The 6,029-nt window shown below is 36.3% G+C and overlaps 1 non-coding gene and 1 pseudogene across 1 annotated transcript; one reads left to right on the top strand and one right to left on the bottom strand.

Annotated features, from left to right (window-relative positions):
* Positions 1-2,736: 2,736 nt before the first annotated feature.
* On the bottom strand, positions 2,737-2,885 carry LOC129505732 (small Cajal body-specific RNA 11). The gene has a single exon (XR_008663586.1). It is a non-coding gene; the product is annotated as a small Cajal body-specific RNA 11 (non-coding RNA).
* Positions 2,886-3,170: 285 nt separating this feature from the next.
* On the top strand, positions 3,171-4,626 carry LOC129505477 (RNA-binding motif protein, X chromosome-like; annotated as a pseudogene).
* The last annotated feature ends 1,403 nt before the right edge of the window (positions 4,627-6,029 follow it).

Raw genomic sequence — 6,029 nt, forward strand, 5'->3', positions numbered from 1 at the left:
AAGTGCCCCATATGCTTTTTAAAGTATTTCTTTTGGCAATTTATCAACTTTTATTGCTGTTGATTAATATTTTATTGCTATACAATTGCTATCTTTTCCTATTTTCAGCAGGAAAGAGTATATATTAAGAATTATATTTTTCAGGATAACAATGAGAAATTCATTAACATATATCAAATTTATTTTAAAATTATGATTTATTAGCAATAACTATCACTTATAAGTTTTTAATCCTCACAGAAATTCTGTGATATAGATCTTATTCTCATTTCACAGATGTAGAAATTAAAAGTCAGTGTTTAATATCAGCTTAAGGTTACATGCCTATCAGTGGAAGAGTCAGGAGTTAAAACCATTTTGGAGCATACATATAGCAGCACTTGGTTATTCAATCAAACACTAATCTAGATTCTTCTGTGAAAGAATTTTGCAGATTTGATTAAAGCTGCTAATCAATTAAATTGATTGAACAGGAGATTATTTTGTATGGGTCTGAATCAATCTTTGGAAATCCTTAAAATATGCTCAGGTGTTCTATGAGTTAGAGAGCCTCCCACTTATGGTCATAAGCCTCTACTCCTGCCCCTGGAGCTCCAGCTGGCTCATGACCTTCTTTCCCTGACTTCTTGCCCAATAGGCTCCCTCCAGTGTGTAGCCAGTCCCTACAAATACATAAACAAAAAGGCATATATCTGTTTAAAGATATTATCTCCCACTGGTCTCCTCTGGTTGAACCTTAACTAATACTCTTGCCTTCACTGCAAATCTAATACTCCAGCCTGAACTTTATTCAAATTCAGAATAGAAATGTGGGGAGGGAACAATGAGTGTAAAAATAGGGTGGAGGGAGAGAGGAGCCAAGGCTAGAGTCTTTATTATTGTATCTTTATGCCTTAATGTTGAAACACAGTTTCTACAAAGAATTCTTTTCCTGTCATTCAAATGTCTCATGTTCAATGACTTGTCATGTCTAAAATTACATGTTTAATTTTTCATATTTAACATTTTTCAGGGTAAACCCTTGAATCTAGAAATTTTGAATTACCAGGGAAAAGTTTTGCTGCTCTTAAATGTGTACATGAGAATTCTCCACAGATTTGTGTAAACAGTACTTTTCTGCAAAGCACTCTCTTATAACCTGCTCAATAGTATCCAAGCAAAACAAATTTCTCTTTTAATTAATGAATATTAGAATACAAAATACCTAGAAAATACTTTTATAGATTGAATGTTTGTGTCTGCCTCAAATTCATATGCTGAAGCCCTAACCTTTCAGTGTGGCTGTATATGGAGATGGAGCCTATATTATTATTTTTTTTGAGATTTTATTTATTATTTGACAGAGAGCACAAGCAGGGAGAGCAGCAGGCAGAGGGAGAGGGAGAAGCAGGCTTCCCGAAGAACAGGGAGCCTGACATGGGGCTCAATCCCAAGACCCCAGGACCATGACCTGAGCTGAAGACAGATCCTTAACTGACTGAGCCACCTAGGTGCCCTAAGAGGGAGCCTTTAGAAGAAGTAGTTAGGGCTTCTACTTATGACCTCATTTAACCTTAATCCAATAGAATTCATTTCCTTATAAGGAAGAGAGACCAGAGTGCTCACTCTCTTTCAGTAGATAAGGAAGAGCTCATGGGAGTCCACAGTGAGATGGTGGCCACCTGTAAGCTAAGAGGACAGGCCTCAGAATAAAACCTATCTTGCTTGGACTTTCCAGCCTCTGCAATTGTGAAAAATAAATTCCTGTTTTTTAAGCCACCCAGTCTATGATATGGTACCCTCAGCAGATTAAGAAAAATACTAAACATATATATAACATTTTACTAAAAATTATTAATAAATAAATTGTATGTTCTTAACTATCCCAAAAAGTATATACTACAAAAAAGTTTTTTAAACTTTTGATTTTCATAAGACTATCATTTTAAGCTATATTAAGTGTATGCAGATAATGTAGTAAGCATAATAAATTTGGAAGAAAAAATAGTAGGTTTTGTTATTTATAGCTTTCCTTATTTTTTTTAATTTACAGCTTTCAATATAGGATCTGTCTGCTTGTCAATCTTTGATCTGAATAATGAGGGAGACTGTAGATTTCTGAGGTTATTAGCTGTGTTTTTGCTGTGTGTCTTGTAAAAAGCAATTATACATATGATCTGGAGCTCTCACTAAGAGAAGGCAATGAAGAAAAAAGACTCAAATCATCCCTTTCACCTTAGGAACCATATAAAGTTCTAATCAAGTTCCAACAGGATGAAGAATCTGAAAACTTGAACTCACTTTTTTATATACAAAGAGGGGTGAAAAAAGTAACTCCTAAAACTAAAAAGCAAAATCCAAGTTAATTATACTTTCATAAAATAGTGTTCCTACTCTAACTTTTATCCTTTAATTTGAAAACTTTCTCTGACTTCCAGAGTGGTTAGGACAGTTTCCATGACACAAAATTATATAAACAAATGTTAAGATTTAATACATGAACATATAAGAGAATATATGGAAAAATAGTTGATTAAATAGAATAGACAAGAGAATTGCTTAAAACCTAAATATGAAAATATTTAAAATGTATTTTCTGAAAAACTCATAATATTTATGATAAATTCGCTTTTTGGCTCATCAGCATTACATTTAAAACACATGCATGCACACACATACACACTTCGAAGCTATTTGACTTTTTTCCCCCCAGAAATAAGATTTTTCTAAAGTCAATGATTTTTTTTTAAGTTGTAAATTGTCCTCTCTGAGAGTAAGCCCTATTCATAGGACAATCCCCCTAAACTGAGAGGGAGATTTCTGTGTATCTTGCCAGACTCCCATAAAGCAATGAATCATAATTCCCCCAAACTGGATTTAGGTGTGAAATCTAAAATTCTTGACATTTGAGTGGACTTGAAATTCCCATCCTCCGTCAATATTCTATACTTTGTTTTCTTTAAGAGAATTTACTACTTTTATTGATAGTTTTTTTTTCAGATAATATAACCCCAAAGTGCAATTTTAAAAGAGTTAAATATTCTTCAAAGTGACGAACGATCATACCTGTAAAGTTATAAAGAAAAAAATCCGGTTGTGCAGTAGTACTAGCAGCTTCCCTCTTCTGTTCTCGGACCCGGCGCACCCACACCCCCATGCTGAGCTGCTACGAAGCCCCTGCCTGTGAGCTCATAGGAGCTTGGAACGGTCGTCACCCCTCCGACTCTCACCAGGGGGAAAAATGGTTGAAGCAGATCGCCCAGGAAGGCTTTTCATTGGTGGCCTCAATACAGAAACAAATGAAAGAGCCCTTGAAGCACTATTTGGCAAATAAGGACAAATAGTAGAAGTTCTATTGATGAAAGATCATGAAACCAACAAATCAAGAGGATTTCCTTTTGTCACCTTTGAGAGCCCAGCAGATAGATACTATGGATCCAGCCAGAGAGATGAATGGAAAGTCCTTATATGGAAAAGCCATCACGGTAGACAAGCCACTAAACCATCCTTTGAAAATGGTAGGCATGGACCACCTCCACCTCCAAGAAGCAGAGGCTCTCCAAGAGGTCTTAGACGTGGAAGAGGAGCAAATGGAGGAACCAGGGGACCTCCCTTGCGTGGAGGGCACATGGATGATGGTGGCTATTCCATGAGTTTTAACATGAGTTTTTCCAGGGGACCACTTCTAGTAAAAAGAAGACCACCACCACGAAGTGGTGGTCCTCCTCCTGAAAGATCTGCCCCTTCAGGACCAGTTCGCAGCAGCAGTAGAATGGGAGGAAGAGCTCCTGTGTCACACGGAAGAGATAGTGATGGAGGCCCACCTCGAAGGGAACCCCTGCCCTCTCGTAGAGATGTGTATTTGTCCCCAAGGGATGATGGATATTCTACTAAAAACGGCTATTCAAGCAGAGATTACCCAAATTCTCATGATACAAGAGATTATGCACCACCACCAAGAGATTACACTAACCGTGATTATGGTCATTCCAGTTCACCTGGTGACTACTCATCAAGAGGCTATAGTGATAGAGATGGCTATGGTCGTGATCGCGACTATTCAGATCATCCAAGTGGAGGTTCCTACAGAGATTCATATGTGAGTTATGGTAACTCACGTAGTGCTCCACCTACACGAGGGCCCGTGCCATCTTACGGTGGAAGCAGTCGCTATGATGATTACAGTAGCTCACATGACAGATTTGGTGGAAATCGAGACAGTTACCCAAGCAGCCGGAGTGATCTCTACTCAAGTGGTTGCGATCGGGTTGGCAGACAGGAAAGAGGGCTTCCCGCTTCTAAAAAGGGGTACCCTCCTCCACGTGATTCCTACAGCAGTTCAAGTATCAGGCACCAAGAGGTGGTGGCCTTGGAGGAAGCCAATCTGATAGAGGGGGAGGCAGAAGCAGATATTACAAACAAAACAAAACTTTGGACCAAAATCCCTGTTCAAAGAAACAAACAAAAAAGCGGAACCTTTTCTGTCATAACTACCCAAGGACCACTGAAAGGGAACATTGTGTTACCTTTTTAAAATTTCCTGTTAAGCTCCCCTTCCATAATTTTTATGTTCTTGTGAGGGAAAAAAGTAAAACCTGTTTAATCTTATTTGACTTTATGACATTGCTTTCAATAAGCAAATGTTAAATGTGTTAAGACTTGACTTGTGTACTAGTGTTGTAATTTTTCAAGTTAAAAGTGTCCCTAAAGGCCACTTCCTATATCTGATTTTTCCCAGTAAATGAGGCAAAGCAATTCCAAGACCTTCTACAAACATCTAGCCTTCTAAAATGGAGAGGTGAATCCTTCTGCCTATACAAACAAGCTAGCTACTAGAGGGTGGTCGGGGTATGCTACTCTTAGGATTCCAGAGTGTCTTCAAATGGAAATCTCAATGTTCTCAGTAATGAAAAACCTGAGATCCTGAGATCAGATGCTTATGTAAGGAAAGTGCTATTCACCCAGTAAATCCAAAAAAAAGCAAATGGATAATTCTGGCCATATTTTGCCTTTCTGACATTTCCTTGGGAATCTACAAGAACCTCCTCCAATAAGACCATTTAAGTGTGTGTTTAAGCAACTACAGAATACTAAATAAAAAGTTTGGCCAAAACCAAAAAAAAAAAAAAAAAAAAAAAGAAAAGAAAATCCTTACTAAGTTTAAGCATATGAAATTAGAGCATAATCAAATAATGGATGAAACATTTAAATGACAATTAAAAGTTTAAAAAATAATTGTGAGTATCCAAAGTGATCTTCATAAATTATATTTAAAAAATTAATAATGGCTATAACAGGGATTATAATGGTGATATCTAGGCCTTTATATGCAATTAATTGCATAAAATATATAACTAATAATTATTCTAATGCTCTTTATAGCACCAAAAATATAGCAATCTTTGAAAGGGTTTAGGGGGAAAAAAATCTCATTTTTTAGTGAACTACATAAGTTTAGGGAATTACATATCTATGGAATCTTTAAATCTCAGCATTGCAAAATATATCATGTTTATAGTTATTAAATGAGAAGCAAGGTGAAATACCAAACTGAAGTCCTAGAGACAAAGTGGAATAATTTGTTTCATTTATAGTTTGTGAATAGGTTAAAATTTAATGTTCGAATACTCCTAAGAATTCACATAGTCCACCATATAGATTATTTATGCTTATTAAAGTACCTATGTATAATATTTATTTAATATATAAAAACATATGTTTATATTTTTTCTTTTCCTTAATCCTTATCACCTAGTCAGTCCATTCCCCCAACCCTCTCCCTTCTGATAAACATCAGTTTGTTCTCTACAGTTGAGTTTGTTTCTTGATTTGTCTCTCTTATTTTTTTCCCATTGCTTGTTTTGTTTCTTCCACATTTCAGTGAAATGATATGGTATTTATCTCTCACTATCTCACTTAGCATTATACTCTCTAGCTCCATCCATATTGTTGCAAATGGCAAGATTTCCTTCTTTTTTAAAGGCGAATAATATTCCAGTGTGTGGAATACCACACACCGCTCTTTTTTCTCTATTCATCAGTTGATGGAC

Source organism: Nyctereutes procyonoides, unplaced genomic scaffold, assembly GCF_905146905.1.
Source record: "Nyctereutes procyonoides isolate TBG_1078 unplaced genomic scaffold, NYPRO_anot_genome, whole genome shotgun sequence".
Classification (NCBI taxonomy): Eukaryota; Metazoa; Chordata; class Mammalia; order Carnivora; family Canidae; genus Nyctereutes; species Nyctereutes procyonoides.